Source organism: Herpailurus yagouaroundi, unplaced genomic scaffold, assembly GCF_014898765.1.
Source record: "Herpailurus yagouaroundi ecotype Mexico unplaced genomic scaffold, PumYag 182, whole genome shotgun sequence".
NCBI classification, from domain to species: Eukaryota; Metazoa; Chordata; class Mammalia; order Carnivora; family Felidae; genus Herpailurus; species Herpailurus yagouaroundi.
Genome location: NW_024412413.1, coordinates 43,753,668 through 43,767,047, shown reverse-complemented (window position 1 = coordinate 43,767,047; position 13,380 = coordinate 43,753,668).

The window sequence follows — 13,380 nt, the reverse complement described above, 5'->3', positions numbered from 1 at the left end:
AAGGAAAGAAATGAAGAGTCCACAGAGTTTTAAATGTGGGCTTTGTCTATGTCTTTAAAAGTTTTCAAACATAGCAGTCATTACTTAATAGCTGTATGTGATTAAAATATATAGGTATTAAAAATTAAATATTTTTTTCCATATAAATGACCCCTATCCAGCTCCATGAACCTCACTTCACTTGTTTGAATTAAAACCTTGAGAATTTCTGGGAAAAATAACCTATTAACTTACTCACAGTTAACATGAATTAATAAATCAAAATAGGTAGTTGAAGAAAAACGCTTGCATAAAGGAATATAGAGGAGATTATTTCAGTGAAAAGAAATAAACACATACATAACAGAAAATATTATCTAGAAGAGCAAATTCGGGAGGGCACCACAGTCATATCCAAGCAAGTTACACCAGTTCCAGGAAACCAGAAAATTAGTGCCCACATCTGAAGTTGGGGAAAATGTATCAGCGATTGTCTTGATAGAAAAAAACAAACTGACCTGTCCAAAAGAGCATAACAAAATAACTTAATAAAGGGGATATGAACCAAGAGGTTAAGGGAAGTTAAGGGAATAAAAATCAGCTGCAGAAAACTGTTACCAGCTCTAGGGGTAGAGCTGAAGGGGCAAATGGAGGGAGCAATGTTGCCAGAATCCAGAGAATGCTAGAGTCATGAGACAGGGGCTCCAGAGAGGAGCTGGTGCTCTGGAGCTGGTGCTCTGGATGACACAGGTGTGCAGTGTTGTGGGGGTGGGGGGTGCTGGATAGTGGAGCCTGTACACACAGTCTCTTTTCCTTCCTACATGCTGATCTCCTGACCATGCCTCCAACTGGAACATCTATCCAGAAATCAAGAACCAGAGAACCTGGGTGACTAGTCTGTAAAGGTCAGTCTTTGGGAGCATGAATCAAGGCAGGAAAGGACAAGGAAAAGACAAATAATAAGTAGAGAGTGTGAAGAAATCTCTAATTGTGGAGAATTTGTGGAAAATGCATTTCTGGAAGAAATACATGTTTAGATATTTCAAAATGGCTCACATTGTGAGCTATATGTGTATGTGAATACTTGCCAAACGGTACTGTTCCCTGAGGTAGTTATTTAATAGGCTACCTACAATATCTTCCACAAAGTAAGTTATTCTCCATCCTTTTCCCCAGCCATGGCAATGCTTGTTCTATTTTCTCATGAACAAAATTGTTAAGATGGCAGAGATGAAGTTTACACAAGGTTTAATAAAATCAACCTCCCCTCAATTTGCCAAAAGAACAGGATCATATAATATATATATAAATAAGCATATATATAAATATAATGATTTATATACATAAGTATACACACCCACACACATATACTTTGAAGCAGTTACCAAAAAATGGTGCTATTTATATGATAGACTTCATCACTGTTACACTTATTGAGCCACACACAAATGTCAACTCTCTGTTTATGCTGGATTTGGATGTTTAGAGATCATAGTACCTAATGGAGAAAATCTTCTACCAGGAATCATGACATTTCTATTGAATTCCAAGTGGATATCTTTCTGCCATTTGGTGCTCTTCATGACACTGAATAGGCAAAATGGGGATGATTTTGTAGCTACCATAATTGTCAAGTGGAAAACGAATTAATGCTACACACAGTGGGCAGGAAGTCATGTGTCTGGGAATACTCTAGACTACTTCCTAGCATCCCCATGTCCACCAAACCATACAAGAGGAAACTCTGAAAGTTCAAGCCTGTTTTCACTGATCACTTTGCTGTGTCATGAAGAATACTCTGTTGAAGTACAGGGAACATCAGGGAGCTCTTCAGAAGATAGTTTCAGTGTTCGAGACAACAGATGATGGCAGCTTGGAAGTGAGTAGTGGCTATAGAAATTGTGAAAGGAAGGCATATTCTTATATATTTTGAAGCTATTTCTCATATAAAATAACAATCTACTAATAGAAAATATATAATTGAGCAAAATACAAGATTGAGATATTAAGATATTTTCTGTCTTGAGAGAAGGTAGAATTTAAATTTAAGCAAACGATGAATGGATTAAAGATTAAAATATAAAACAAAATTATAAAAAACTTCAGTTGAAATATGGGTGCATTGATAACTGATGTGGGGTTACAGGGAGACTTTCTACGCAGAAAGACAATAATAAAGGAAATGACGTGTACAGAGAAATTGAAAAGGCTTGACATCGTAAATACTGAAAATTAAAAAGCAAACATCAAAGTTGCAAAAATATCTGCAATATTAATAATGAGGTTTTAGTTTCCCTAGTTAAAGAAATATTTTCCAATTTACTTGTTTAATCCACCCCCCTCCCCCAAAATGACTCCTTCTCTTTAATGGCACCTTCAGTCTGTTGATCTGGCCGTTGTTTATCTCTATTCATTTTACTTGCTTATTGTTTTTTTTTTAAGGTTATTTATTTATTTTTGAGAGAGAAAGAACATGTGCAAGTAGGGAAGGGGCAGAGAGAGAGGAAGAGAGAATACCAAGCAGTTCCATGCTTTCAGCGCAAAGCCCAAAGTGGGGCTCCATCCCATGACCCTGGGATCATGGCCTGAATGGAGATCAAGAGTCAACACAATTGACTGAGCCATCCAGGCACCCCTATTAGCTTAGTGTTATTTAACTCCTTATTTAGCTGAGAAACCATGCTCTATGATTATAATGATTACCTCACAAACATCCTCAATTCTCTAGCTCTTTTCTTCTTATTTTAATTCCCTGGCACAACTGTAACCTTAGAAAATGTTGTGGGAGATGCAGGAGAAAGCATCAAAGGAGAAGACCTCAAAAGGGAAGGGCTGGAGGGGTGCCTGGATGGCTCAGTCAGTTAAGCGCCGGACTTCCACTCAGGTCATGATCTCACGGTTCGTGAGTTCCAGCCCCGTGTTGGGCTCTGTGCTGACAGCTCAGAGCTTGGAGCCTGCTTCGATTCTGTGTCTCCCTCTCTCTGCCCCCCCTCCCCCACGCTGTTCATGCCCTGTCTCCATTTCTCTCTCTCTCTGTCAAAAAAAAAAAAAAAAAAAGAAAAACAAAAAAACATTAAAAAATTTTTTTTAAAAAAGGGAAGGGCTGGAGAAGGTGCAAGGCCTTAGGACATGTTTACACAGCTGAATGCTGAGGCTTGTAAGGAAGCCTAGAGACATTACCATTGTCCAGGGCCAGATCCTCCTTCACACCTGACCCTTCCTAGTGTTATAGACACCAATTAACTAGAAATTCAACCCTGAAAAGCTAAACCATTAGATTGATTAACACACTTGCTTAGTTGACTTTATGCACGTAGTTTTTAGCAATTATTCTAATAAAAAGAAGCTTCATTGTGGAGTTGGGGCTGACTATGAGAACCTTCACTGAACTGCACTTTGCGGACTCATCTTTTGCGACGCCGGCCATACTCCCTGCAACAAAATCCAACCAATTACGTGTCTTCAATCGAGCAGCTGAGCTTTGCTAGAGAAAATGACACACACATTGGGATGGGTGTAGCTCATATTCACTATCACCCACAATAAATGTCCAATCAAGAGTATATACACAACGATGCAGTCTGTTTTTCCTTTTCTTTTTTTTAACGTTTATTTATTTTGAGAGACAGAGACAGCATGAGCGGGGAAAGGGCAGAAAGAGAGGGAAACGCAGAATCAGAAGCAGGCTCCAGGCTCTCAGCTGTCAGCACAGAGCCCTACACGGGGACTTGAACCCACCAACCATGAGATCATGACCTGAGCTGAAGTTGGACCCATACCAGACTGAGCCACCCAGGCCCCCTACATCCCGTTTTTCAATTAGCAATGTACTATGAACATTTATATGTTAATAAATTCCAGTATATGAATCTATAAGGCACTATAAAGGAATTAACAGATCTATGGTCTCAGTCATATATTTTTATTCTAATGGTGGTCTACTGTAAAAGGATGTAATGAATAGTCCTGTATCTCCAAGTATTACTTTAGCAAAAATCCTTAAAAGTAGAAATATATGACAAGGAATATAAAAATTTTAAGGTGTCTTATATATATTTCAAAATTTCATTCTATTTCATAAAGGTGAATGAGAGTTCCTTTATTACTTTTTGATGAATTTCTAATGCACAGATTTTTTTTAATGTTGATATCTCAAGTTACTTTATGTCTTAGTCTTAGCCTCTACCACAGGTAGGTAACAACCTACCACAGACTGGGTGACTTATAAACAGCAGAAACCTACTTTCTCACAGTTCTGGAAGCTGGATGTCTGAGATCAGGGTGCCAGCAACGCCAGGTGAAGACCCTTGTCTGGGCTGCAGACTCCGTATTGTATCCTCACGTGGTAAAAGGGACTAGGAACCTCTGTGGGATCTCTTTTTTAAGAACATGAATTTCCTTCATGAAGCCTTCACCCTCATGACCTAATCACCTCCCAGAGGCTCCACCTTCTAGCATCATCATTTTGGGCATTAGGATTCCAACATCTGAATTCTGGGAGGACACAGACATTCAGACCATAGCACTTTACATGATCTCAATTACGAGTATGTTTAATATTTAACATGTATATTCATTATATTTTAATTTTATATTTTTAATTAACTAATAACTTATAATTGTAGTCTTTAAGTAATTAATATTGCCCGATTTCTATTGCCTTGTTTACTTTAATAATAAGGAGAACATTAAAAACACTGAGTTATAATATAATTATAAATATTATTTTCTCATAAATTTCTTTTACACACTTTTCTGCCCAAAGAATCTTACTTTTTTTGTTTGTTTTATTTTTTTATTTTGAGAGAGAGGGAGAGTGTGCATGCACATGTGTGAGCAGTAGAGGGGCACAGGAGAGAGGGAGAGAGAGAATCTCAAGCAGGCTTGCACTGTCAGCACAGAGCTCGATGCGGGGCTCTGTCTCAAGAACCATGAGATTATGACTTGAGTCAAAATCAAAACTGACTGAGCCACCCAGGCGTCCCAAGCATCTTACTTTTAAAATTAGAAAAAAATAAAACTACTACTATTTAAGAAGGGATTTAGTTTTACCTTCCTATATGAAGAAAGCATCCCGTAGCCATTTAGCTTTTGGTATTAATATTATGAAATAGGGGTGCCTGGGTGGCTCAGTTGGTTAAGTGTCAGACTTTGGCTCAGATCATGATCTCACGGTTCATGAGTTTGAGCCCCACGTTGGGCTCTGTACTGACAGCCCAGAGTCTGGAGCCCACTTCGGATTCTGTGTCTCCCTCTCTCTCTGCCCCTCCCCCACTTATGCTCTGTCTCTCAAAAATGAATAAACATAAAAAAAATTTTTAATCATTAAATAATTTGGAAGACAATTTGAGAAACTGACTATAAAAGAATTCAATTACTAAAACATAGTGGAGACTTTAATATATAAAAATATAATCTATTGTACAAAATTCAAGTTATACAGGTCTTCTGATTATATTTTGCATAAATTAAAGCATGCTTCTTCATATTTAAAAAGATTAGTGTTAAGAAATCATATATATATGAAGGGCTTGATTAAGCTGCAAGGCACTGGGAAGCATCCAGAATGAAAATGAACCCATATCAGGGAGTTCACAAAGCAAGTAAGAAGTGCTGAACTTCAAACTGGAATCGCAAAAAGTAGAAAAGCAATATGTACCTTCAGCCTCTGGTCAGGTGCTATCTTTCAAGAATGTAATGTAATTCTTGAAAACAGCCTGACAAGGCTTTCAGTTTATAGAGAAATGTAATGATTATTAAGTAACAAAAATGCTGCCATGTATTTTTCTCATTATTATTTGAAATAGCAAGACTTTCCACAGTGTCAGCCAACACTAGGATTTAATAAGGATGTTTCATAGCGAGTTAGAGGGTCTGGTTCTGGACTTGACTACTCTATTCTAGACTTTCGGACAAGGCAGTCAGTTTGATGGTACCAGATTTAGAGACAATTTGGACTATAACATAAAACCTGTTAGATAAATAAAACCCCTTAAATATTTCACTTTTTTCCTGAAACTTGAGATACTGTAACCAAACAGATGGCTTTTTTATTAACTCTCTAGTTTTATAAGAGTATTTCGCATTTGTAAAAATTCTATTTCCCCTACTTTACAAAAATTTTTTTGTTTACTCATTTTTGAAAGACAGAGAGAGACAGAGCACAAGCAGGGGTGGGGCGGAGAGAGAGGGGGACACAGAATCCAAGGCAGGCTCCAGACTCTGAGCTGTCAGCACCAGAGCCCGACGCGGGACTCAAACTCACGAACTGCAAGATTATGATCTGAGCCAAAGTCGGACGCTCAACCGACTGAGCCACCCAGGCGTCCTCCCCTGCTTTTTTATTATAATTTCAGTAAGTCCTTAAGTTGGCAACCAGCAGGTCTGATTAGCTTTTAAAGTGAGAAAGTCTCAGTAGCTAGAAGATATGGGTATTTCTGGGTTCCGTTAAGACTCATAATTGATAGATTTTGCTTCATCAATCACAAACAAGACACAGCCCCAGAATCCATTCTGCACCATGCCATTCTAAACAAATAACTTACTGCTATTTTGGTAGCATGGTCCTATGATTGCTCAATGAGAGGATTTAAAATTATTAAAATGTTGCCACAAAAATCACATCCGAAAATTATACAAATGAATTGAAGTTGATTTATAACTGTCAAATACATACTCTAAGCAGGAATACTTTGAGGAAATACAGCAAAGGAAGCTTGCCATTCCCGGAGGATGTGAAGATACTTTCTCACCCGGATGATCTAAATTACTGGGTTTGGAATGCATTACAGATCTCGCCCTCCCCCTAGCATACCTTTGTTTAATTAAAATTTTAGATTGGTACTAAAATGAATTTGTATCATTTGAACAGGACTGATTTGGGAGGGACAGAAAAACTGACTCTTCATTCATTCTGTTCTTCTTCCTTCCCTTCTCTCTCTTTTTTTTTTTTTACCCTCTATCTTTTCTTTACCCTTTTACACTCTCCTATTTCCTCTTTCTTTCACCACTTTTTAAAAATTTTTCATTTATCTCTTCCTCTTTTGTTCATTTTTGCAAATATTTGCTGGTTTATCTGAGGGAAAACCTCCTGCCTTCTGATAAAACCTCTACCTGTGGTCCTTTTTGATTCCATCGTTTTCTATGCTTGGATGAGAGTTTAGTGTCATGATTATAATATTCGAGAGCAATATGTAATAGAAATTGAATAAAAGTTGTTAATACTTTAAATAAGAATGGAAACTATTAGGATACAAGCTATATGAGAATAAAGATTTTACGTTTCTAATGATGTATCCCTAGGGCTTCAAATATTTCTGATGCATGGTGAGAAGAAAATCAGAAGAGTAGAAGTCAAGGAGTCTCAGACCAGGGAATTTGAAGATGGCATAGTATCATTTTGGAAATGAAATCTGAGTCTCCAGAATTGGCCTTTTGTTTGGTTGTCTAATGTGGCCCAGGGTTTTGATAATGCTAGAGTTCCATTAAGGGGCTTAGGAAACATAAACAATAGAGACAAATATGATACATACTGTTGTGGAATTGTGGAAAGGGCATGAAGGAAAGTTCTGAAGAGCTCTTAAATTTGTCTAAAAGAATGAGAAATAAAAGTCACAGGGAAAGTACCATGAGAGCTGAATCTAAAAGAATGAGTGACAATTCATTGACTGGAGAGAAAAGAGGGACGTGTTGAGAAAGAAAAGAGCAAATAAATGATGGGATATTGCATGGGGACTTTTTCCCTATGCTCCAGAATTAGTGCCTAGAGATCCCCTCTCTATTACCAAGGCTCACTGATAACCAGAAAAAGGAACTTGCTAGAATCTGCTTCCACTTTCTCACTTCCAACTTTATTTGGAGAGGACCATGTTGGGGATGGCTGTGGTAGTGAAAGTCACTGGGTTTTTAGATGAGTGGCAAGGAAGCAGCTTGTATTCTCCCTCTTGGAGAGGCAAGGCTGTGAGAGATTCTCAGGGAGAGTAGATGCTATAGAAAGAAACTACCAACACACTCCAGATAAAAAAAAAAAAAGAAGTTTGATGCCTGCAGGTAAAATTGCAAACTTCAGCCTAATTAGGTAAAGGGAAATGTCCCCACCTCCACTCTACATCTTTCCTTCCTGTCTTCAAACCTGGAAGATGCAGAGTTTAGAAGAGGGAAGAAAGAAAGGCAGTAAAACAGACAAATCTCTCGCTTCCCCAAGCACAGGTCTGGTTTGCATTGGGTTTGGGGACCAATTTAGAATGGAATAGAGATAGGAGGTTAAGCCAGAATAAACTAATTTCAAAGGCAGGAAGCGACCGCGCATTTATGTTAGCTGCTCGGCTGGAATAAGAAAGTAGAATTTGACCTACTTCAGTTCAGGTTGTGAGAAATATAAGCTTTTCCTATGCAGTCTCCCAATTAATTGGGATTACTCCAAAATGAGTGATTTACATATGTAAAAAGAGCATGATATATTCCAAAGACAGTAAATAATTTGGAATAACTAGAAATCAAAGGATTTGCTAGGGAATGTAGAGAGATGCAGCTAGAAAGTTAGATAGGGCTTCTTATCCCATCTTTGGAACAAAGACTATATATTTGGTGGAGGATCTCCTGAAAGATGTTCAGAATGAAAGGAATATGATCATTTTGGCACTTTGAAAACATTGAATGTCCAATAAATTAAGTTAATTAGTCAACAGCTGGAATCCAAATTAAATTTTAGGAAATATATTTTGAGGGATGCATTATTAATGAAATGGATCTCACTCTGCTTATGCAACATTGAAAAATAAAGAATTAAAAGCTATGTGATACAAGACTGTTCAGAGTAGGTGGCATTCAATTTAGGCTTCAGATACTGGTAGAACTTTTATAGGTGGAAATAAATTTAAAACAGATAAAGGGAAATAGGAAATAACAATGTTTGACTTGGGGCAAGTAACAGATCCAAGGTACCAGAAAATAGAAGGTACATAGATAGGCTAAATACATAATTTATTGTTCAAAATGGGATAGCTTTTGGGAATGAAAAAAGAAATTAATAATTATTCTGGGGAAACAGGTGTAAACCAGACCTATCCTCAAAAAGCTGAATGTATGTTCACCTACATGTGAGAGCCAAGCAAAGATATTAAAGAGAGACTGTGAGGGACCCTAAATTTGACTGAGTTTGTACTTCAAGCAATAAGGAACCATTGAAGAGTTTTCTAGAAAAAGAACATTTCACTAAAATTAATGGGTTACAGGGACTGAAAGACAGAGGGAATCAAAAAAATACCCTCCCCTGATATCCACAAAGGCATAAAGCCCTGAATAATGGTGATGACAATGAGCAACCAAGAAGAGTTGTGAGAACTAGTTAAGAAAGCAAACAGAAGAATCTGGTAAGCAATTCTACATGGCTAGCAAAGTTGTGGGTGGAATCAAATATGACTTTAAAATTGTGATAGTTTGGGGGCGCCTGGGTGGCGCAGTCGGTTAAGCGTCCGACTTCAGCCAGGTCACGATCTCACGGTCCGTGAGTTCGAGCCCCGCGTCAGGCTCTGGGCTGATGGCTCGGAGCCTGGAGCCTGTTTCCGATTCTGTGTCTCCCTCTCTCTCTGCCCCTCCCCCGTTCATGCTCTGTCTCTGTCTGTCCCATAAATAAATAAAAACGTTGAAAAAAAAATTAAAAAAAATAAAATAAAATTGTGATAGTTTGAATTAAATTTTTGTCGGTTGTAGATATGAAGTGGGTGGAGTGAAGTTATTTATTAGCTCAGTGTTGCTTAATAATATGGAATCTTTTGGAATTTCTGAGTTAAATAACTCAGTTTCCTTTTCCTCTCTCTTTTTCTCCACCCCCCCTTTTTCTTTACATCACAAGGCTTCTCAAAGCCTTAATTTACTAATGAACATCGTGGATCTCTAATGTGGAGAATTATTATGCACCGTGAGGCATAAATAAGTGGAATGACAATTTCAAAGTCACAAACTAGTTTGTGTAAAAGCAAGATTAATTCCCAGGTCTCCTAATTCTCAACTTGAATTTTTTTCCCCTACCTTGTTGAGACGATAGGAGTGAATGAGAATATTAAGTAGAGAGTGGTTAGAGGGTGAAAAAGCTTAAAGCCAGAATCTTTAGGAAAGTGCACATATGGGTCTGGAGAATGTAATGTCCTAACACAAGAGCTTGGATATTCTTATGTAAGAAAAATCTAAGAGGTGTGCCTGGGAGGCTCAGTTGGTTAAGCAGCCGACTTCGGCTCAGGTCATGATCTCACAGTTTGTGAGTTTGAACCCCTCATTGGACTCTGTGCTGACAGCCCAGAGCCTGAAGCCTGCTTCAGATTCTGTGTCTTCCTCTCTCTCTCTCTGCCCCTCCCCCGCTCACACTCTGTCTCTCTCTCTCTCTCTCTCTCTCTCTCTCTCTCAAAAATAAATAAACATTAAAAAATTTTTTTAAATAAAATCTAAGTGAGAAAAGTTTCAAGAAACACAGTTGTCCTAGTCCATTCAGACTGCTACCACAAAATACCACCAACTGGATGGCTTATAAACAAAAGAAAATTATTGTTCACAGTCGTGGAGCTGAATGAGATCTTAGGATGCCAGCATGATCAGATTCTGGTGAGGATCTTCTGCTGGGTTTCAGACTGCCAACTTCTTGCTGTGTCTTCACATGGTTAAAGGGAGCAACCTATCTCTCTGGAGCCTCATTTATAAAGCAACTAGTCTCATTCATGAGGGCTTTTCCCTCATGACCTAATCACCTCTGAAAGACCGTATCTCTTAATACCATTGCCTTTGTGGGTTAAGATTCATCTTATGGATTTGGGGGCAGGGTGAGGGGACAAATATTCAGACTGTAGCAAGAGTGAGACTTATTGTGTAAAAATGTTTCAGAAAACTAGAGTCAAGAGAAAAACTAAGAATAAGCTTTACCGCTTTGGATGTAGGACTGAACAAGATACATAGTCAATACAGGAGAATGTGTAACATGGTGAAGTGAGGATTCAGGTGGATGAAAATGCAGGTGCAAGAGGAGATCACATACACTAATATATAACACCATTTTTAGAATCCAATGATAACTAATAACTCTTTTTTAAGTTCATTTATTTATTTTTGAGAGAGACAACATGAGCAGGGAAGGGGCAGAGAGCAAGAGACAGAATCCCAAGCAGGCTCCACATCGTCAGCACAAAACCGATGCGGGGATTGATCCTACTGAGGTCATGACCTGAGCCAAAATGAAGAGTGCTTAACCTACTGAGCCATACAAGTGCCTCATTAACTAATGACTCTTGAAGGAAGGACCAACCAAGGCAAGCAAACACACTAAGAAATTGTTCTGATGTAACCCAAAAGTTGAATATATGCCTATGGCATTCCTGGGAGCTGATCTCCCTGTAGACATTTAGGGCATAATGTGTAAGTAAGATGAGGTATGTGGACATTTCACAATTTCTGTGATGGCAATGGACATGTATACAATATATCTTTATCTATCCATCTATCTATCTATCTACCTACTTATCTATCAATATTAAACAGAGATATATTTTGTTCTACGCATTTTTGAATGTTATATGGATATGTTTATAGACAGAGGTAGAAGAGTAAGTGTGGAATGAATATAAATGTGCCAGCATGAAGAGCAAAAGGTAAATGAACCAAGAACATAGCAAATGTTAAGAGAGGGAAGGATTATGAAATCTAATAAGAAATGGCTGAGACGAGAAGAAGAAAGTGAAACTTGATTCAATTTTAACTGTACGTTTCATCAACAATGAATAAACAACTTATAAATTAAATATATGATAGAAAATTAGAAAACAATTCTTACACAAAAATTGGCATCATTGTAATGAATAACTTAAATTAACATAATGATAAATAATTCAGTTATGTCAATAAAACATTGTTAGCTTTTTTAAGATAATCAAGAAATATCTGCTATTAAACTTTGCATTTTCACTTCTTTTAATTTGGTTTAAATCCAATTGCCTATATAATGTTTCAAGTATATTATACAAAGTATTTTTACCATTTTGCATATGGTATCAGTCTGATATGCCTGTATTGATACTTGTTCAGATGCCTCCAAAATTCTTAATGAATTGTCCAACTTTCCTTGGATCTACAGTTTTGTTCATCTTATCTCAATTTGGCTAGGAATAGATACATGGTTAGAACATGGTGCCTTAATTTACAAATCAAGACTATATTTAGCATTATAATTTATTCTTTAACACATAAATAATGAAAAATCAGCTGGTTGAATTAATATCAGCCAAACACAGTAATACTGTTTTCATCAAAGTAAAATAAAAAACCTCTGTCAGTGTCAGACTAAAAAAAGGAACAATTTAAGTCACATTGGTCTATCACAGGCATTCTTTTTGATCAATAAGTATAGAGGAAATTATATTCATTACAAAGGAGAAATAACCTTTCCTAGATATTTTTAGGGTTTATTATATGAATTAGAGCTCCAGCTTACTAGTCACTACTTACCTGAAAAGAATTTATTTGAAATTAACATATCACACTCTTGTCTTCTTCTTGGATCAATTTCCTATTAGTTTAATTTATTTCGTTTTTGTTTACAGGCTACTGTTAATAGATCAAACTGTTGTTCTGAACTGATGCAGCACACAGTAATTCATACAAAGAGACCACTCTCTTTTCTCACATAAATTCAAAAACTTCATTTCATTGACAATCATTTTTTTGTTATAAGATAGTAGAGGATTACAAAGTCTTTGCTTCTGATGTATTTTTACATATGTTTGGACTTATTTTGAGGGAAAGAAAACCAGCTTGATAAGATAAACTTTATGAAAGCAAAAATAATCTTTAAATTTAAAATTTTTTTAATGTTTATTTTTGAGAGAGAGAGAGAGACAGAACATACAGGGGAGAAGCAGAGAGATAGAGAAACACAGAATCAGAAGCAAGCTCCAGGCTCCGAGCTGTCAGCACAGAGCCCGACGTGAGGCTGGAACTCACAAACCACGAGATCATGACCTGAGCTGAAGCTGGATGCTTAATCGACTGAGCCACACAGGTGCCCCAAAAATAATCTTTCAATTTTTAGCACAGCAAGAGGGAGAGTGAAAGACGGAGAGGGACTATCATGTATAAGTTCACATATAGTTAGGACACTAGTTTAAATCTGGAGATACAAAGATGACATGGTTTCTGTCTTTGAAGGTATTTAAAAATAGCATTATTGGGGCGCCTGGGTGGCGCAGTCGGTTAAGCGTCCGACTTCAGCCAGGTCACGATCTAGCGGTCCGTGAGTTCGAGCCCCGCGTCAGGCTCTGGGCTGATGGCTCGGAGCCTGGAGCCTGTTTCCGATTCTGTGTCTCCCTCTCTCTCTGCCCCTCCCCCGTTCATGCTCTGTCTCTCTCTGTTCCAAAAATAAAT